This window comes from Salvelinus alpinus, chromosome 5 (genome assembly GCF_045679555.1).
Source record: "Salvelinus alpinus chromosome 5, SLU_Salpinus.1, whole genome shotgun sequence".
NCBI classification, from domain to species: domain Eukaryota; kingdom Metazoa; phylum Chordata; class Actinopteri; order Salmoniformes; family Salmonidae; genus Salvelinus; species Salvelinus alpinus.
This window is the reverse complement of record NC_092090.1, coordinates 56,930,903-56,953,061: the sequence shown is the minus strand read 5'-3', so window position 1 is coordinate 56,953,061 and position 22,159 is coordinate 56,930,903. Positions and strand designations below refer to the sequence as shown.

At 44.8% G+C, this 22,159-nt stretch overlaps 1 protein-coding gene across 8 annotated transcripts in view; it reads left to right on the top strand.

Annotated features, from left to right (window-relative positions):
* The window catches only part of LOC139576365 (tight junction protein ZO-2-like), a 156,504-nt gene that overhangs the window by 61,511 nt on the left and 72,834 nt on the right, over positions 1-22,159 (top strand). Inside the window, exon 1 of one of the 8 annotated variants that reach the window (XM_071402402.1) lies at positions 16,277-16,441. The exons of the other annotated variants lie outside the window; for them this stretch is intronic. The gene's annotated coding sequence lies outside the window, so the exon portion shown is untranslated. Of the gene's footprint in view, positions 1-16,276; positions 16,442-22,159 lie in introns of those variants that run through there. 8 annotated transcript variants of the gene reach the window in all.

The window sequence follows — 22,159 nt, the reverse complement described above, 5'->3', positions numbered from 1 at the left end:
CGGCTCTACATATCTGGCCACCAGTACGTCTCCTTGGGCCGGCTTACATGGCACCAGCCTTACGCATGGTGTCCCCGGTTCGCCTACATAGCCCGGTGCGGGTTATTCCACCTCCCCGCACTGGTCAGGCGACGGGGAGCATACAACCAGGTAAGGTTGGGCAGGTTCAGTGCTCAAGGGAGCCAGTACGCCTACACGGTCCGGTATTTCCGGCGCTACCTCCCCGCCCCAGCCCAGTACCACCAGTGCCTACACCACGCACCAGGCTTCCGGTGCGTTTCCAGAGCCCTGTTCCTCCTTCACGCACTCTCCCTATGGTGCGTGTCTCCAGCCCAGTGCCTCCAGTTCCGGCACCACGCACTAAGCCACCTGTGCGTCTCCAGAGCCCTGTACGCACTGTTCCTTCTCCCCGCACTCGCCCTGAGGTGCGTGCCCTCAGCCCGGTACCTCCAGTTCCGGTACCACGCACCAGGCCTATAGTGCGCTTCGAGAGGTCAGTGTGCCCTGTTCCTGCTCCCCGCACGAGCCTTGAAGTGCGTGCCGTCATCCCGGTACCTCCAGTTCCGGCACCACGCACCAGGCCTACTGTGCGCCTCAGCAGGGCAGAGTCGGCCGTCTGCCCAACGCCTTCTGCACTGCCTGTCTGCCCAGCTCCGTCTGAGCCATCTGTCTGCCCAGCTCCGTCTGAGCCATCTGTCTGCCCAGCGCCGTCTGAGCCATCTGTCTGCCCAGCGCCGTCTGAGCCATCTGTCTGCCCAGCGCCGTCTGAGCCATCTGTCTGCCCAGCGCCGTCTGAGCCATCTGTCTGCCCAGCGCCGTCTGAGCCATCTGTCTGCCCAGCGCCGTCTGAGCCATCTGTCTGCCCAGCGCCGTCTGAGCCATCTGTCTGCCCAGCGCCGTCTGAGCCATCCGTCTGCCCAGCGCCTTCTGAGCCATCCGTCTGCCCAGCGCCTTCTGAGCCATCCGTCTGCCACGAGCCATTAGAGCCGCACGTCTGTCACGAGCCATTAGAGCCGTCCGTCAGTCAGGAGCCGCTAGAGCCGCCCGTCAGTCAGGAGCCGCCAGAGCCGCCAGCCTGTCAGGAGCCGCCAGAGCCGCCAGCCAGTCAGGAGCCGCCAGAGCCGCCAGCCAGTCAGGAGCCGCCAGAGCCGCCAGCCAGTCAGGAGCCGCCAGAGCCGCCAGCCAGTCAGGAGCCGCCAGAGCCGCCAGCCAGTCAGGAGCCGCCAGAGCCGCCAGTCAGGAGCCGCCAGAGCCGCCAGCCAGTCAGGAGCCGCCAGAGCCGCCAGCCAGTCAGGAGCCGCCAGAGCCGCCAGCCAGTCAGGAGCCGCCAGAGCCGCCAGCCAGTCAGGAGCCGCCAGAGCCGCCAGCCAGTCAGGAGCTGCCAGAGCCGCCAGCCAGTCAGGAGCTGCCCTACAGTCATGAGCTGCCCTACAGTCATGAGCTGCCCTACAGTCATGAGCTGCCCTACAGTCATGAGCTGCCCTACAGTCATGAGCTGCCCTACAGTCATGAGCTGCCCTACAGTCATGAGCTGCCCTACAGTCATGAGCTGCCACCCAGTCCGGAGCTGCCATTAGTACAGAGTTGTCCCTCTGTCCTAAGCTATCCCTCTGTCCGGAGCTACCTCTCTGTCCGGAGCTACCTCTCTGTCCGGAGCTACCTCTCTGTCCGGAGCTACCTCTCTGTCCGGAGCTACCTCTCTGTCCTGAGCTACCTCTCTGTCCTGAGCTACCTCTCTGTCCTGAGCTACCTCTCTGTCCTGAGCTGTCTCCTCTATGTAGGAGGGGCCTTAGTGAAGGTTCCTGGACCATGGTCAGGGGCGAGGGTCGCCACTCAAAGGACGCTAAGGAGGGGGACAAAGACAGTGGTGGAGTGGTGTCCTCGTCCACCGCCGGAGCCGCCACCGCGGACAGATGCCCACCCAGACCCTCCCCTTGAGTTTTAGGGGTGCGCCCGGAGTTCGCACCTTGAGGGGGGGGTTCTGTCACGTTCCTGACCTGTTTTCTGTTGTTTTGTATGTGTTTGATGGTCAGGGCGTGAGTTTTGGGTGGGCAGTCTATGTTTTCTGTTTCTATGTTGGTTTTGGGTTGCCTGGTATGGCTCTCAATTAGAGGCAGGTGTTTGACGTTTCCTCTGATTGAGAGTCATATTAAGGTAGGTTGTTCTCACTGTTTGTTTGTGGGTGATTGTCTTCCGTGTCAGTGTATGTTCGCACCACACGGGACTGTTTCGTTGTCGTTAGTATATGTAGTCTGTTCCTGTTCGTGCGTTCTTCATGTTTTATGTAAGTTCTCTCGTTCAGGTCTGTCTACTTCGTTTTGTAAAATTATCAAGTGTTCTTCGTGTGTTTAGTTTCGTCTTGTTTAATAAAGTTCATTATGTATTCACAACCCGCTGCACGTTGGTCCAATCCTTGCTACTCCTCTTCGGATGAAGAGAAGGAGGAGGCGCGTTACACTCAGTCCGATGATGCTGTGACACACCGCCCCAGACCATGACGGACCCTCCACCTCCAAATCGATCCCGCTTCAGAGTACAGGCCTCGGTGTAAAGCTCATTCAGTTGACGATAAACGTGAATCCGACCATCACCCCTGGTGAGACAAAACCGTTACTCGTCAGTGAAGAGCACTTTTTGCCAGTCCTGTCTGGTCCAGCAATGGTGGGTTTGTGCCCATAGGCGACGTTGTTGCCGGTGATGTCTGGTGAGGACCTGTCTTACAACAGGCCTACAAGCCCTCAGTCCAACCTCTCTCAGACTATTGCGGACAGTCTGAGCACTGATGGAGGGATTGTGCATTCCTGGTATAACTTGGGCAGTTGTTGTTGCCATCCTGTACCTGTCCCGCAGGTGTGATGTTCGGATGTACCGATCCTGTGCAAGTATGGTTACACGTGGTCTACCGCTGCGAGGACGATCAGCTCTCCGTCCTGTATCTTGGCATCTCACAGTACGGACATGCCTCCTTGCAGCATGCCTAAGGCATGTTCACGCAGATGAGCAGGAACCCTGGGCATCTTTCTTTTTGTGTTTTTCAGAGTCAGTAGAAAGGCCTCTTTTTATTGTCCTAAGTTTTCATAACTGTGACGTTAATTGCCTACCGTCTGTATGCTGTTAGTGTCTTAACGACCGTTCCACAGGAGCATATTCATTAATTGTTTATGGTTCATTGAACAAGCATGGGAAACAGTGTTTAAACCCTTTACAATGAAGATCTGTGAAGTTATTTGGATTTTTTCGAATTATCTTTGAATGACAGTGTCCTGAAAAATGGACGTTTCTTTTTTGCAGAGTTTGTTGACACTCTTATTCATACAAAAAAATGGTAGCTAAAATTCAGCAATTTGCCATTAGTGAGAAGAGCAAAAATCGATTAATTTTATCTTCGCATTGAAAAATAATTCTAAATAATCATCTATTTCCTATTATTTTTTTAATTTTCGTGATCATTGAAAAATATATTCCTCACCTTTTCTGACTGATGGTCTCATACTTGTTGAAGGCCAATAGGCTATTTCGCAAGTTAGGATAGGCTACCATTCATCCCTTCTCTCATTTTAATTGGACCCACTTCACAGTAGTAAATAGAAGATGGAGCCGGAGAAGAAGGCAGACGTTTTACGTGCCCCCAGCCGATTGTGTTTTTTTGTATATTATTTTTACTCATTTTGTACATAATGTTTCCCCTACCGTCTCTTATGACCGAAAATAACTTCTAGACATCAGGACTGCGATTACTCACCACGGACTAGCGGAATACTTTTTTTCCTTTCACGACTCTGACGCGAAGGATATACTTCTTACTCGTGAACAAGCCCCGATCCTCGTGATCTGCATGTAGAGGAGGCGGAGAAAGAGGGGGCGAAGAGCGGTCTGCCTTCTGAGAATTCGTAAGCGATCGAATAAACCCTCACTTCCCTCCATTCTGCTAGCAAACGTGCAATCCTTGGAGAATAAAATCGACGAGTTACGCATAAGCTTAAACTACCAACGGGACATTTAAAAACTCTAACATCTTATGATTCAAGGAGTCGTGGCTGAAAGACGACAATATAAACATACAGCTGGCTGTTTATACAATGTACCGGCAGGATAGAACAGCGGCGGCAGCGGACTGTATTTTTGTAAATAACAGCTGGTGCACGATATCTAAGGAAGTCTCGAGCTATTGCTCGCCAGAGGTAGAGTATCTCATGATCAGCTGTAGACCACACTATCTACCTAAAGAGTTTTCATCTGTATTCTTCGTAGCTGTTTACATACCACCACAGTCATAGGCTGGCACTAAGACAGCATTGAATGGAGCATTATTCCGCCATAAGCAAACAAGAAAACTCTCACCCAGAGGTGGTGCTCCTATTATCTGGGTACTTTAATGCAGGGAAAATTAAATATGTTTTACCAAATTTCTATCACCATGTTAAATGTGCAACCAGAGGAAAAAGACCTCTGGACCACCTTTACTCCAGACACACATACAAAGCTCTCCCTTGCCCTCCATTTGACAAATCTGACCATAATTATATCCTCCTGATTCCTGCTCACAAGCAAAAATTAAAGCAGGAATCACCCGTTACTAGATCAATAAAAAAGTGGTCAGATAAAGCAGATGCTAAGCTACAGGACTGTTTTGTTAGCACATACTGGAATATGTTCAGGGATTCCTCCGATGGCATTGAGGAGTATACTACATCAGTCATTGGCCTCATTAATGAGTGCATCGATGACGTCATCCCCACAGTGACCGTACGTACATACCCCAACCAGAAGCCAAGGATTACAGGCAGCATCCGCTCTGAGCTAAAGGCCAGAGCTGCCACTTTCAAGGAGCGGGACTCTAACCCGGAAGCTTATAAGAAATTCCACTATGCCCTCCGACGAACCATCAAACAGGCAAAGCGTCAATACAGGACTAAGGGAAGCACGGGACAAAGGGAAGCACAGCCCAGAGCTTCCGAGTGACACGAGCCTACCAGACGAGCTAAACTACTTCTATGCTCGCTTCGAGGCAAATAACACTGAAACATGCATGAGAGCACCAGCTGTTTCGGAAGACTATGTGATCACGCTCTCCACAGCTGATGTGAGTAAGACCTTTAAACAGGTCAACATTCACAAGACCGCAGGGCCAGACAGATTACCAGGACGTGTACTGCGAGCATGCGCTGACCAACTGGCAAGTGTCTTCACTGACATTTTCAACCTCTCCCTGTTCGAGTCTGTAATACCAACATGTTTTAAGCAGACCACCATAGTCCCTGTGCCCAAGACCTCTAAGGTAACCTACCTAAATTACTACCGACCCCTAGCACTCACGTCTGTAGCCATGAAGTGCTTTGAAAGGCTGGTCATGGATCACATCAACACCATCATCCCAGAAACCCTAGACCCACTCCAATTTGCATACCGCCCCAACAGATCCACAGATGATGCAATCTCTATTGCCCTTCACACTGCCCTTTCCTAACTGGACAAAAGGAACACCTATGTGAGAACGCTATTCATTGACTACAGCTCAGCGTTCAACATCATAGTACCCTAAAAGCTCATCAATAAGCTAAGGACCCTGGGACTAAACACCTCCCTCTGCAACTAGATCCTGGACCTCCTGACGGGCCCCCCCAGGTGGAAAGGGTAGGTAACAACACATCTGCCACGCTTACCCTCGACACAGGGGCCCCTCAGGGGTTCGGGCTCAGTCCTCTCCTGTACTCCCTGTTCACTCATGACTGGACGGCAAGGTACGACTCCAACGCCATCATTAAGTTTGCCGATGACGCAACAGTGGTAGGCCTGATCACCGACAACGACGAGACAGCCCATAGGGAGGAGGTCAGAGACCTGGCCGTGTGGTGCCAGGACAACAACCTCTCCCTCAACGTGATCAAGACAAAGGAGATGTATGTGGTCTACAGGAAAAAGAGGACCGAGCACACCCCCGTTCTCATCGACGGGCCTGCGGTGGAGCAGGTTGAGAGCTTCAAGTTCCTTGGTGTCCACATCACCAACAAACTAACATGGTCCAAACACACCAAACACACAGTCGTGAAGAGTGCACGACAAAACGTATTCCCCTTCAGGAGACTGAAAAGATTTGGCATGGGTCCTCAGATCCTCAGAACGTTCTACAGCTGCATCATCGAGAGCATGCTGACTTGTTTCATCACTGCCTGGTATGGCAATTGCTCGGCCTCCGACCGCAAGTCACTACAGAGGGTAGTGCGTACGGCCCAGTACATCACTGGGGCCAAGCTTCCTGCCATCCAGGACCTCTATACCAGGCTGTGTCAGAGGAAGGCCCTAAAAATTGTCCAAGTCTCTAGCCACTCTTGTCATAGACTGTTCTCTCTGCTACCAGTACCGGAGCGCCAAGTCTAGGTCCAGGAGGCTTCTAAACAGCTTCTACCCCAAGCCATAAGACTCCTGAACTAATAGTCAAATGGCTACCCAGACTATTTGCATTGTCCCCCCCTTCCCCCCTTTACACCACTGCTACTCTCTATTGTCATCTATGAATAGTCACTTTAATAACTCTACCTACATGTACATACTACCTCAACTAACCAGTGCCCCCATCACATTGACTCTGTATTTGTACCCTCCTGTATATTGCTATTGTTGTTTTACTGCTGCTCTTTAATTACTTGTTACTTTTTATTTTTTTAACTGCATTGTTGGTTAGGGGCTCGTAAGTAACATTTCACTGTAAGATCTACACCTATTGTATTCGGCGCATGTGACTAATAAAATTACCTTTTTATTTGATTAACTATTTCAAATATTTTGCCCTTTGCGATACGATCCGAAGCGCAGTTTAACGCTAGAACAGACGGTTCACCTTTTCCATTGACGTTTGTAGGCTAGTCTATATCTGAATACTGTAATGCCAAATTTCTAGAGTAGACATTTCATTCATAAAGAAAATGCATATACCCATTATCCATTGCAGAATAAATTCCTCACCTTTTCTGACCATGTTGAGTTCATATTCCAGAAGTACCATGTGCATCTCTCATTTACTTGGGCCTATTAGATAGGCTATTATAATTTAAACGTTTTTGGTGTATGAATCCAAAAGAGACCGCGGTTGATAACATTTTTTAAGTGTGTACTGTAGTTTTCTTTCTTTCATAATTCGTGTGCAGTACAGCATATTTCGTTTCTGGGAAAAGTTGATGCAAAACATTTATTGAATTCAAACAATCTGTTTATACTGTAGGTCCACAACAATGTAATTGTTTTTGTCTTTCAGAATCAGTCAGATACAGCAAATGTCACTATGAAAGAAAACACCTCCAAAGATATTTGATCAAGTTCGCCATTGATATTTATTTTAGATACTTTCCAATACTTCCAAAGTATACAGGAAATAAGGTCGTTATTGTCACCTCGTTCACACGCACACTGTTTTACATCATGTCTGCTTTTAATAATATTAAGCATGCGTATGTATAGCGTGCTCCAAGTTTATAAGTCTTAATGTTTTATTTAGTGTAAAATGTACGCAACGGTTAAATAGTTAGAGGCCCCAGATGTGCATAGCTGTTAGAGACTTACCAAAAAGACTCACAGATGTAATCCCCGACCAAAGGTGCTTCTACAAAATATTGACTCAGGGTTGTGAATACTTATGTAAATTATTTCTGTATTTCTTTTTTAATAAATCTGCAAACATTTAAAATAACTAATATCTCACTTTGTCATTATGAGGTATTGTGTGTAGATGGGTGAGAAAGAAAATGTATTTAAACAATTTTGAATTCAGGCTGTAACACAATATGGAATAAGTCAAGGGCTATGAATACTTGCTGAAGGCGCTGTACATATACTGTATATTATTTTTTATGGGTTTGCCTCCACTTTCAACGAAATTGGGATCCTTAACATTAAGAAAGATCCCTTTATGTAGATGCAGAAAGTAAATAGCATAGTGGGTCAATTTACACAATAACTTAGAGCATTGAAGAGTAAGGAACATCTTCTTAACTGTTTTGGTGCCCTGGTTTGCTACCACTCTGTGAACAGTGTGAATATACTGTGAATACACATTGAGCATATACTGTGTTGCGTCCTGCTCATCTCAGTATCCTAGCATATTCATTGATGATAGGCCCTGCATGACTGAAGTTGCGAGATATTGTAAGACAAGAAATTGCAAGATCCAGTATTCCATTGCGAGATACAGCTTTTGATTGTTGATAGATAGACCGAGTGCACTGTTCTGACTGGTGGCCGACCTACCCTATACTGTGCCCCTCCCCTTTCTCTCCATCTCTCGCTAGCTCGCTGTGAAAGATGCTTGTGTTTGTTCTCAGAAGTATGGCAACTAATCAGTCTTCTCAGATCTAAAAATCACTGAATCCTAGGAGTCGAATCTTGACACTCAGAAATGGGTGTTCAACACTTTGAGTTGACTTGCAAGGAGTCGAGGATTAATTATTTTGGAGTCGACTCTCCACCACTACGTCATTGACATAACAATTGAGAAAAAGGCAAGCGACAGCAGCGGTCCTGTATAGCAATACTTTGAGAAGTTAAATGAGAAGGAAATGCAAACTTTGCAAGGTGGAATTGAGGTACAGTAATGGTAGTACAGGTGCAATGCTTAACCATCTGAAAGGGACCCAAACCATTGCTGGCAGCAGTACAGGTGCATTGTGAATTCACATGGAATTGTATGAATTTACTAAAATGTGTTGTTCCCCCAACATTATTTCCTGCTCAGGGCTCCAAGCTATGCATTTGCAAGATCAAGCTTCTTGGTTAAAGCAGGGACAATCAATCAAGATCCCTAAAAAAGGATTCAAAAAACAAAAGTTTGGAAAGAAATAGCACCCCTTGTGCGCACTGTTGGTAATACCATATACCCCGGTATGGTACAGGAATAGTATGAAAATCTGGATACTGCCCAACCCTAGGGTGTGGCTGGATGACTGGTTGACAGGGTTTGAGGGTCAGCTTTGTCTGTCTGTGACCACAAAACCAGGCACCCACCCACACTGTCTATTTAAAGCACTGTTACCATACAGCACAGTAGCACATACACACGTCTGACAGAAGAGATTCTGGATGTCTCAATTTCTTATGTGGTGGCTGGCTAGTGTGTCCTTTCTATGTCTCTAGTCCTCTGTGGTGGCTTGTGTGTCCATGACTGTGTCCAATAACAGATAGAAGGGATTCTCACATTCACTGTGTGATATTCTGTTCTAACTTGCAAGATCAAGCTTCTTGGTTAAAGCAGAAACAATCAATCAACATCAAGGTCCTTACTGCCTAAATGTGTTTTGTGCTTCCAAAAAAAGTATACAAATAAAAAAAATTTGGAAAGAAATAGCACCCCTTGTGTGGCTTGTCAGTAGTACCGTAGAGAAGACATGAGAGTAACTCTCTGTCAAGTAGAATAAAGAATAGTATCAGTATCTATACATTACAATTCTATGTTCTGTGTTCTATTGAGTGAGGCCCTGCAGGTCTGAGGTATGTTGCTCTGCTCTGCTGGTAGGCTCCAGTGACTGTACAGGTATTACCTTTCACACAGGTATGGAGGCTCCTCATTGGCTAGCCGCTAGGGTGGGAGATGCCCTATTTGCCAGCAGCAGTCAGCTAGATAAATGTTGGTGGGCCCAACACAACCCCTGGCCACTAGGCTTTTATCAGCAGGCAAAGCATCATGGAAGAGCTAGCTACAGGTATAGATGTAGTCTTTTGGCCAGCTTATATACAGTGGGGAGAACAAGTATTTGATACACTGACAATTTTGCAGGTTTTCCTACTTACAAAGCATGTAGAGGTCTGTAATTTTTATCATAGGTACACTTCAACTGTGAGAGAAGGAATCTAAAACAAAAATCCAGAAAATCACATTGTATGATTTTTAAGTAATTAATTTGCATTTTATTGCATGACATAAGTATTTGATACATCAGAAAAGCAGAACTGAATATTTGGTACAGAAACCTTAGTTTGCAATTACAGAGATCATACGTTTCCTGTAGTTCTTGACCAGGTTTGCACACACTGCAGCAGGGATTTTGGCCCACTCCTCCATACAGACCTTCTCCAGATCCTTCAGGTTTCGGGGCTGTCGCTGGGCAATACGGACTTTCGGCTCCCTCCAAAGATTTTCTATTGGGTTCAGGTCTGGAGACTGGCTAGGCCACTCCAGGACCTTGAGATGCTTCTTACGGAGCCACTCCTTAGTTGCCCTGGCTGTGTGTTTCGGGTCGTTGTCATGCTGGAAGACCCAGCCACGACCCATCTTCAATGCTCTTACTGAGGGAAGGAGGTTGTTGGTCAAGATCTCGCGATACATGGCCCCATCCATCCTCCCCTCAATACGGTGCAGTCGTCCTGTCCCCTTTGCAGAAAAGCATCCCCAAAGAATGATGTTTCCACCTCCATGCTTCACGGTTGGGATGGTGTTCTTGGGGTTGTACTCATCCTTCTATTCCTCCAAACACGGCGAGTGGAGTTTAGAGCAAAAAGCTCTATTTTTGTCTCATCAGACCACATGACCTTCTCCCATTCCTCCTCTGGATCATCCAGATGGTCATTGGCAAACTTCAGACGGGCCTGGACATGCGCTGGCTTGAGCAGGGGGACCTTGCGTGCGCTGCAGGATTTTAATCCATGACGGCGTAGTGTGTTACTAATGGTTTTCTTTGAGACTGTGGTCCCAGCTCTCTTCAGGTCATTGACCAGGTCCTGCCGTGTAGTTCTGGGCTGATCCCTCACATTCCTCATGATCATTGATGCCCCACGAGGTGAGATCTTGCATGGAGCCCCAGACCGAGGGTGATTGACCGTCATCTTGAACTTCTTCCATTTTCTAATAATTGTGTCAACAGTTGTTGCCTTCTCACCAAGCTGCTTGGCTATTGTCCTGTAGCCCATCCCAGCCTTGTACAGGTCTACAATTTATCCCTGATGTCCTTACACAGCTCTCTGGTCTTGGCCATTGTGGAGAGGTTGGAGTCTGTTTGATTGAGTGTGTGGACAGGTGTCTTTTATACAGGTAACGAGTTCAAACAGGTGCAGTTAATACAGGTAATGAGTGGAGAACAGGAGGGCTTCTTAAAGAAAAACTAACAGGTCTGTGAGAGCTGGAATTCTTACTGGTTGGTAGGTGATCAAATACTTATGTCATGCAATAAAATGCAAATTAATTACTTAAAAATCATACAATGTGATTTTCTGGATTTTTGTTTTAGATTCCGTCTCTCACAGTTGAAGTGTACCTATGATAAAAATGACAGACCTCTACATGCTTTGTAAGTAGGAAAACCTGCAAAATCGGCAGTGTATCAAATACTTGTTCTCCCCACTGTACCTTTTTCTCTCTATTTATTTTGTAATCTTTTTTTTTGTATGTTAGCTAAGTCAAGGATCTGTGTCTGTGAAAGGGATATACTGGACTAGTGGAATACGGGTGTTGAGGAGAATGGTATTGGGCCTCTCTTTGCCAGCAGGTGTATTTACCTGGCGCGTGTAAACAGTTCTGCTGTATGCTTTGTATACACTCAACCTGAGATGGCAGTCAGATTTGAAGAGCAGGTAAGAGGAGGCATCCAAGCTTTTCAACTATGCTAAATGTCCTATTTTCAGTGTTGACTGGCCTTGCACAGTACATATCTGTTCCATTCTCTCTCTCTCTCTCTCTCTCTTTCTCGCTCTCTGTCTGTAATGGGATGCAACTTGTCAAGGTCACAGGAATGCTACTGATATGTACAACTACCCAGAAGGAAGAAAGGGGCTGCTCTTGTTTTGGCACAGTGTTTTGGAGCTGATGATAACTCTTATTACAACTCACATTATAGCATAAAAATAAATAAATAAAATAATTTTCCTACAAACTTAAAGGCCCAGTGCAGTCAAAATTGTGATTTTTCTGTGTTGTGTGTGTGTGTATATATATGTTCACACTGAGGTTGTAATAATACTGTGACATTGTGAATATGATGATAATGCCCTTTTCACTGTAAGATCTGCCTGAAATTTCTGCCTGTTTTGGTGGGATGGAGTTTTTGCCTGCCTGGTGATATTGCCAGGCGGTAAATTATATAGTTAATAAAGAGTTCCAAACCTCTCTGCCAATAACACTAGTTTTCAGTTTTCCCCTCCACACTCCCAGATAGTCCTAGCAAAATTATTTTTGTTTATTTTTGACTCTTTCAACCACCAAGGCTGAATTGTATACTATAAATGCATATTCTGACCAATTTAAATGAAAACATTCACAGTGAGGAAATGTAATTGTTACCCAGAATTAATATATTGTAGTTAAAAACAGCTGCATTGGACATTTTAAAAGGATAGTACTGTATGTCATCATTATGTAATCATCGGTATCTAAATCATGTGATGTTTTGCACATTCCTTTATTTTATGTAATAAAAGTCTCCTACATGAGCAGTTTTCATATTAATAAACCGAGTTATGTTTATTTTAACTGACATACAGTGCATTCGGAAAGCATTCAGACCTCTTGACTTTTTCACCATTTTGTTACTTTACAGCCTTATTATAAAATTGTTTTATTTAATCTATTTCCCCATCAATCTACACACAATACCCCATAATGACAAAGCGAAAAACAGGTTTTTAGAAATGTTAAAAAACAGAAATACCTTATTTACGTAAATATTCAGACCCTTTGCTATGAGACTCAAAATTGAGCTCGGTGCGTCCTGCTTCCATTGATCATCCTTGAGATGTTTCTACAACTTGATTTGGAGTCCACTTGTGGTAAATTCAATTGATTTGACATGATTTGGAAAGGCGCACACACCGGTCTATAAAAGCTCCCACAGCTGACAGTGCATGTCAGAGCAAAAACCAAGCCATGAGGTCAAAGGAATGGTCCATAGAGCTCCGAGACGACAGGATTGTATCGAGGCACAGATCTGGGGAAGGTACCAAAACATTTCTGCAGCCTTGAAGGTCCCCACAAACACAGTGGCCTCCATCATTCTTAAATGGTAGAAGTTTGCAACCACCAAGACTCTTCCTAGGGCTGTCCGACCGGCCAAACTGAGCAATTGGGGAGAAGGGCCTTGGTCAGTGAGGTGAGCAAGAAGCCGATGGTCACTCTGACAGAGCTCCAGAGGTCTTCTGTGGAGATGGGCGAACCTTCCAGAAGGACAACCATCTCTGCAGCACTCCACCAATCAGGCCTTTATGGTACTGTAGAGTGGACAGGCGGAAGCCACTCCTCAGTAAAAGGCACATGACAGCCTGCTTGAAGGACTCTGACCATGAGAAACAAGATTCTCTGGTCTGATGAAACCAAGATTGAACTCTTTGGCCTGAATGCCGAGTGTCACGTCTGGAGAAAACCTGGCACCATCCCTACGGTGAAGCATGGTGGCTGCAGCATCATACTGTGGGGATGTTTTTCAGCAGGGATTGGGAGACTAGTCAGGATCGAGGGAAAGATGAATGGAGCAAAGTACAGAGAGATCCTTGATGAAAACCTGCTCTAGAGTGCTCAGGACCTCAGACTGGGGCGACAGTTCACCTTCGACCCTAAGCACACATCCAAGACAATGCACGAGTGGCTTCGGGACACGTCTCTGAATGTCCTTGAGTGGCCCAGCCAGAGCCCAGACTTGAACCTGATCGAGCATCTCTGGAGAGACCTGAAAATGGCTGTGTAGCGACGCCTTCCCAACCAAGCTGACAGCTCTTGAGATGATCTGCAGAGAAGAATGGGAGGAACTCCAAAAATACAGGTGTATTCAACAAAGTACTGAGTCAAGGGTCTGAATACTTATGTAAATGTGATATTTTATTATTTATTTTGTATTTATTTTTTAAAATAAAAATATGTTTTTGCTTTGTCATTATGGGTTATTGTGTGTAGATTGAGAAATAAAAACGATTTAATACATTTTTGAATAAGGCTCTAACGTTACAAAATGTGGAAAAGGTCAAGGGGTCTAAATACTTTCAGAAAGCACTGTACGTGGGCTTAAAAGTTCATAATGTTATTGTGGATCTTTGCTAGTGTGTTGTTGTATGTAGGTTCGCAAAATTCTGGGAACTTTCAATAACTTCCCTGGTTTTCCCGAAATACCCCTTGGAGGATTCCCGGAATCAGGAGGGAATAAAGAAGGAAATCCCTAATCCTACAAAAAAAATGTTTGCATCCCTAGTTGTGTGTTTGTGACCGGAGATCAGTGTAAATTCAGACAGTGGGTGGACCGGTCAGTCCTGCCTGTGAACTGGAGAGAGGTATGTTAACAGTAAACATCAGATCTGTAGATGTTCACAGAACCCACTCTGCCCTGGGCTATAGCAGACTGGCACTGGGACTGCCTGAAAGTTAGTCTTTTCACAGTGAAAGGGCTCTGTCTTTGATGTTATCACAATGCACAGAGCTCGGTTTGTGTTGTCACAATGTACTGTATGTGGAGAACATGGAATTCTGTTTTTGTAGGTGTCGATTTGTTATTCGAGAATATTGCTTTTTTCCCCCCACAATGTTCTTGGAGAGGAAATAATTCTGGGTACTTGTGATGTCACAATGTTTGTGGAGGATATGGAATTTTGTGTATTTGCGTTATCATAATGCTTGTTAAGGAAACAATGTTGTGTTTGTGATGTCAAAAAGACCACAGATTGGATGGAGCTGTGTATTTAGAAAATAGTACAACTCTTTGTTTGTACAGCATGTAATCAGAATGTGTGTAATGCAGTTTGTGTGTGTGTGTTGTAATAATGGATGGTGGTGCTGTAGGAGACACACACACCATGTCTCGTGTTATTGAGCTGTGTGTGCCAGTCTGCTGGGTAGTGATGATAAGACCTCAAAGAGCAGACTCTAGTAAAGACAACATTGGCAAGTTTTTGTGTAAACAATCATTGGAATAAAAGAGAAATCCGACTATATGTGTTTGAGAAATCAGGGGGTGGCAGGTAGCCTAGTGGATAGAGCATTGGGCCAGTAACTGAAAGGTTGCTAGATCGAATCCCTGAGCTGACAAGGTAAAAATATGTTGTTCTGCCCCTGAACAAGGCAGTTAACCCACTGTTCCTAGGCCGTCATTGTAAATAAGAATTTGTTCTTAACTGACTTGCCTAGGAACATAGGTTAAATAAATACAATTTTATGTTGCCAGTGGGACCTCTCTCCCACATATACAGTAAAGCAGCATGGGTGGAAAAACAAGCTCCTTTTGTGGCGTCTATATATATATATATATATTTTTTTTTTAATTTATTATTCTGTTCATTATGTGTCTGACTCACTCTGGGCATTGTTTGGCGCTTTTGTTAAGAAAATGAAGGCCTGACCCATTTCACAAGTGTAAAGCGTTATTTCCATAGGAGGAGACGAGGGGGGCACAGTTGGTAATGAGCTAAGATGGCAGCTGTAACCACAGTGTCATAACAGTCATAGTCCCAGTACCCAGGGGGAAAGTTCACATACAGTAGGACCATGAGCCACTGTCACGACCCCAGATACACCACCACTAAGTCATGGGAAATAAATACTTTCCATTCATGTTTTGTGTCCTATTGTGCCAAGGCCTTTTTCTTATAGTCATGTAGATGAGGGTAGTGGTGGGAAAGGTTTAAATCACTGTGTCTGTCTATTCTATATAATAGGCCTTTATTGTATAGGTATAAATTAATTGCTATGTAGCAAATTTTCTGTAACTTATAATGGGACACTGAGGTGGGGAATTATGCTCAGTTTAATCATGTTTAAATAGCCTGTATGAATGTAATTGTATATTTTCACATTACTATTTGAAACATGAATTCTTCATCTCCTTGTGCCTCGTTCATCTCAGTAACACAAACCCTTGCAAGCTCGCTCTTTGTGTATCTGATCAGGGCAGGCCCAGGAGTAGATACAGTAACTGAAGCCTCCAGCAGACAGACAAGCCAACAGGCCCAAACTGCTGGGTATCCTGGGGAGGGAATGCACTAAAAATAACGCCACTCCCTTTGCTCTGCTCCGTTCCCTTGCTGCCGGCGAGCGCACACGCACACACACACACACACACACACACACACACACACACACACACACACACACACACACACACACACACACACACACACACACACACACACACACACACACCACAATCCTCCTCAGAACCAGCTCAATCCCACTCCTCTTGTTCACCACAGACACCAGAGAGACCCCTTGATCCCAGCTCCACTCCCTCACAGAGACGCAACGTCTGTCTGAAACTTAAGACCACTGCTGTGCTGTGTGGCCGAGGAACCGCTGCTGTGTAGCTTTAAACCAGTTCAAATTTCATTATCCTTTAGCAGTTGTCTGGAGCAGCAGCGGGTATCTGTAGCTGCGATTCACATCAGAAAACAATGTTCTAGTGATGTTATTTATCAGGAAAAATAACTTGTTTTTCTCCCTAACCTCTGCCTGTATGGTAAATTCCAGTCTACATGGTTAACCTGGGGACTGGTGAGTTGTTATTCATTCATTATTGTTGTGTGCTGCATTAAACATGCTTTATAGCCGTGTACTGGATAAGGATAGATTTATGGTGGCCTTTGATCTATGGCAGCCTTACGTGACTGTGTTCCTGCCGCTGATTGTCCTCAATTATCCTATAAACACTCTACTGATGTACTATACAGTGCATTCGGAAAGTATTTAACTTTTTCCACATTTTGTTACGTTACAACCTTATTCTAAAATTGATAAAACTGTATTTTCCCCTCATCAATCTGCACACAATACCCCATAATGACAAACCAAAAACTGGTTTAGACATTTTTGCAAATTAAATAAAAGAAATATTTATATCACATTTACATACACTACCGTTCAAAGTTTGTGGTCACTAAGAAATGTCCTTGTTTTCCATGAAAACATACATGAAATGAGTTGCAAAATGAATAGGACATTCTAGTTGTCAATTTGTTGAGGCAATCTGAAGAGATTTCACACCATGCTTCCTGAAGCACCTCCCACAAGTTGGATTGGCTTGATGGGCACTTCTTACGTACTGTACCATACAGTCAAGCTGCTTCCACAACAGCTCAATAGGGTTGAGATCCGGCGACTGTGCTGGCCACTCCATTATAGACAGAATACCAGCTGACTGCTTCTTCCCTAAATAGTTCTTGCATAGTTTGGAGCTGTGCTTTGGGTCATTGTCCTGTTGTAGGAGGAAATTGGCTCCAATTAAGCGCCGTCCATAGGGTATGGCATTATGGCGTTGCAAAATGGAGTGATAGCCTTCCTCCTTCAAGATCTCTTTTACCCTTTACAAATCTCCCACTTTACCACCACCAAAGGACCTCCAGATCATCACATTGCCTCCAAAATGCTTGAAAGATAGCGTCAAGCATTCCTCCAGCATCTTTATTTTTTCTGCGGCTCACGAATGTTCGTCTGTCCATAACACTTTTTTCCAATTTTCCTCTGGTCAGTGTCTGTGTTCTTTTGCCCGTCGTAATCTTTTCTTTTTTTTGGCCAGTCTGAGATATGGCTTTTTCTTTGCAACTTTGCCTAGAAGGCCAGCATCCCGGAGTCGCCTCTTCGCTGTTGACGTTGAGACTGGTATTTTGTGGGTACTATTTAATGAAGCTGCCAGTTGAGGACTTGTGAGGCGTCTGTTTCTCAAACTAGACACTAATGTACTTGTCCTCTTGCTCAGTTGTGCACCAGGGCAATTTCTCGCATGGAATGGCATTCATTTTTCCGAACAAGAATAGACTGACGAGTTTCAGAAGAAAGTTGTTAGTCCTTTTCTGGCCTTTTTGAGCCTGTAATCGAACCCACAAATGCTGATGCTCTAGTCTAAAGAAGGCCAGTTTTATTGCTTCTTTAATCAGAACAACAGTTTTCAGCTGTGCTAACATAATTGCAAAATGGTTTTCTATTGATCAATTAGCCTTTTAAAATTATAAACTTGGATTAGCTAACACAACGTGCGATTAGAACACCAGAGTGATGGTTGCTGATAATGCACCATAATGCCGTATTCAGACCCTTTACTCAGTACTTTTTTGAAGCACCTTTGGCAGTGATTACAGCCTCGCGTCTTCTTGGGTATGACGCTACAAGCTTGGCACACCTGTATTTGGGGAGTTTTTTCCATTCTTCTCTGCAGATCCTCTCAAGCTCTGTCAGGTTGGATGGGGAGCGTCGCTGCAATCTCTCCAGAGAAGTTTGATTGGTTTCAAGTCCGGGCTCTGGCTTGGCCACTCTTTCCCTCGATCCTGACTAGTCTCCCAGTCCCTGCCGCTGAAAAACATCCCCACAGTATGATGCTGCCACCAACATTCTTCACCGTAGGGATAGTACCAGGTTTCCTCCAGACATGACGCTTGGCATTCAGGCCAAAGAGTTCGATCTTGGTTTCATCAGACCAGAGAATCTTGTTTATCATGGTCTGAGAGTCTTGACAGCCTGCTTGGAGTTTGCCAAAGGCACGTAATGTGCCTTTTACTGAGGAGTGGCTTCCGTCTGGCCCCTCTACCATAAATGCTGATTTGTTGGAGTGTTGCAGAGATGGTTCTCCTTCTGGAAGGTTATCCCATCTCCACACAGGAACTCTGGAGGTCTGTCGGAGTGACCATCGGGATCTTGATGGCCCTTCTCCCCTGATTGCTCAGTTTGGCCAGCCGGACAGCTCTAGGAAGAGTCTTGGTGGTTCCAAACTAATTCAATTTAAGAATGATGGAGGCTACTGTGTTCTTGGGGACCTTCAATGCTGCAGAAATGTTTTGTTACGCTTCCCCAGATCTGTGCCTCGACACAATCCTGTCTCGGAGCTCTATGGACAATTCCTTCGACCTCATGGCTTGGTTTTTCCTCTGACATTGACTGTCAACTGTGGGACCTTATAAAGACAGGTGTGTGCCTTTCCAAATCCAAATCAATTGAATTTACCACAGGTGGACTCCAATCAAGTTATAGAAATAGCTCAAGGATGATCAATGGAAACAGAATGTACCTGAGCTCAAGTCTCATAGCAAAGGGTCTGAATACTTATGTAAATAAGGTCTTTCTGTTTTAAATTTGTAATAAATGTGCAAACATTTCTGAAAGACTCTTTTTGCTTTGTCATTATGGGATATTGTGTGTAGATTGAGGGGGGGGGGAATAATTTGTATACTTTTTAGAATAAGGCTGTAACGTAACAAAATGTGTAAAAAGTCAAGAGGTCTGAATACTTACTTTTGTATATACAATGCATTCGATATGTGGACACCCCTTCAAATTAGTGGATTAAGCCATTTCAGCCACACCTGTTGCTGACAGGTATATAAAATCCATAGGCAAACATTGGCAGCAGAATGGCCTTACTGAAGAGTTCAGTGACTTTCAACATGGCACCATCATAGGATACAACCTTTGCAACAAGTCAGTTCATCAAATTTCTGCCCAGCTAGAGTTGCCCCGGTCAACTGTAAGTGCTGTTATTGTGAAGTAGAAACATCTAGGAGCAACAATGGCTCAGCCGCAAAGTCGTAGGCCACACAAGCTCACAGAACGGGATCGCCGAGTGCTGAAGCGTGTAGCACGTAAAAAATCTTCTATCTTCGGTTCAACACTCAGTACCGAATTCCAGGCTGCCTCTGGCAGCCGCACACAAACCTAAGATCACCATGCGCAATGCCAAGTGTCGGCTGGAGTGGTGTAAAGCTCACCGCCATTGGACTCTGGAGCAGTGGAAACGTGTTCTCTGGAGTGATTTTATTTATTTAACCTTTATTTAACTAAGCATCACACTTTACCAACTGGCAGTCCGACAGACGAATCGGGATTTGGCGGATGCCAGGAGAATGCTACTTGCCTGAATGCATAGTGCGAACTGTAACGTTTGGAGGAGGACTAATGGTCTGGGGCTATTTTACATGGTTCAGGCTAGGCCCCTTAGTTCTAAGTGAAGGGAAATCTTAATGCTACAGCATACAATGACATTCTAGATGATTCTGTGCTTCCAACTTTGTGGCAACAGTTTGGGAAAGGCCCTTTCCTGTTTCAGCATGACAATGCCCATGTGCACAAAGCGAGGTCCATACAGAAGTGGTTTGTCGAGATTGGTGTTGGAAGAACTTGATTGGTCTGCACAGAGCCCTGACCTCAACCCTATCAAACACCTTTGGGATGAACTGGAACGCCGACTGTGAGCCAGGCCTAATCGCCCAACATCAGTGCCCAACCTCTCTAATGCTCTTGTGGCTGAATGGAAGCAAGTCCCCGAAGCAATGTTCCAACATCTAGTGAAACACTTTCCTAGAAGAGTGGAGGCTGTATAGCAGCAGAGGGTGGACCATCTCCATATTAATACCCATGATTTTGGAATGAGATGATCGAGCAGGTCATGTAGTGTATCACCTGCCATGGGGGTGCAGAACTCTGAGGCCGGGGTGGTGTGGGTGGGAAGAGAAACTCTGGACCTCTGCTCTCTCTGGTCCTCTGGGGTTGTGGAATAAACTACCCCCCGTGCGTGTGTGCTTACAGGAAGTTGGTTGGGAGGATAGTTGTATTGTAGAATGTTTTTCACATTTAGAATAGAATGTGTCTCAGGGTGTCTTTTGGAGGCTGAGAAGCACAGTGGTTCTAGTGTTAAGGCTCTAGGGGGCTAGATGTGTGGGTGTGTTGTTTTGTGAATAGACTACTGAGACTGAGGTATCTACATGAACAGCCTGGGGTCCTTAGGGCTAGCTACTATAACTCTGGAGAAGGATGGGGAGGCAGAAAACAAGCTCTCTTGTTCAGTTTTTTCACTTTCTCTGTATATCTCTCGCTGGGAATCTTTCTTTGTTTTCTACCTCTTCAGATGCGTGCGTGCATCAAATAAAATAACATTGTATTTGTCAAATGCTTCATTATACAACAGGTGTAGACTAACAGTGTAGGGCTTACTTACGGGCCCCTCCCAACAATGCAGAAAGAGAAAAAATTGAAATAATATAAAAATAATAACACAAGGAATATATACACAATGAGTAACGATAACTTGGCTATATACACGTAGCAGTACTAGTCGATGTGCAGGTGTACGAGGTAATTGAGGTAGATATGTACATATAGGTAGGGATAAAGTGACTAGGTAACAGGATAAATAATAAACAGCAACAGCAGCATACGTGATGAGTCAAAAGAGTTAGTGCAAAAAGGGTCAATGAAGTCCGGGTAGCTTTTGGTTAACTATTTAGCAGTCTTATGGCTTAAAGGCGCTGCATGGTCAATTCGACGTCTGCGTTGGCGATGCAACATTTACGGTGATACGGCTTCTGCAGAAGTCAAAGCATTCATACTTCTTGCACTTTGCGGAGCAGCACAGAGCTGTAGTGAGTTTGTGTTTATACAGGATCTCCCGCCCCCACCTACCGTCAACCAATCATATCAATGCGGAGCCCTCCGCATTGTTACAACATTTTGGATAGAACAAATATTACAACAAATATTATGGCTGAACTCAAATGTGCTGGTTGATAAAATACCTGTATTGATGGGAAAGATGTTTGAAAAGGGTATTTTGTTTTTAAATTATATTGTACATTTGAATGGTAGAGTTATGTCTTCATGGAGTTGTATGGGAATTGTATGGGAAGGTCTGCTCCATCCAAGATTACAACCAATTGAATACAGCATTACCCTAAAAATGGAGGTGGCAGAGGGAGGAGGCAGGGAACTGGTCTGTATGCCCAATATAAAGGATCAAAACTGCCAGTGGAATAAAAATAGCATAAATAGGAAAGTATACCAGTTTCATTTGAGGACCAGGATGTTGACTGCTGTGCCATACAGATTGCAAAATAGTTGGGAAGATATTTTTGATGTACCGATTACATGGTACGAGTTGATATATAAAATGACGCCATATTCAAGACTTCGTGCTTTTCAGCTAAAATGATTATATAGAATTCTTACCACCAACAAAATTTTGAATATTTGAGGTATACAAATCATCGAAGCGCTGCAGATTTTGTTGTGAGGATACAGAATCAATAGACCATTTATTTTGGTATTGCCCTCAGGTAGCCTGTTTTTGGTCTCAGGTTCTTCAGGAATGGCTGAAAATGCATAACTTTGATCTAAAATTGACCCTAGAAATAGTACTGTTAGGAGATCTGGAGAGACCAGGTCAGTCAATTACTAATACTCTTAGTTAAAGTATTTATCTTTATCCCAATCTGTGGATTCTATTCGATTAGA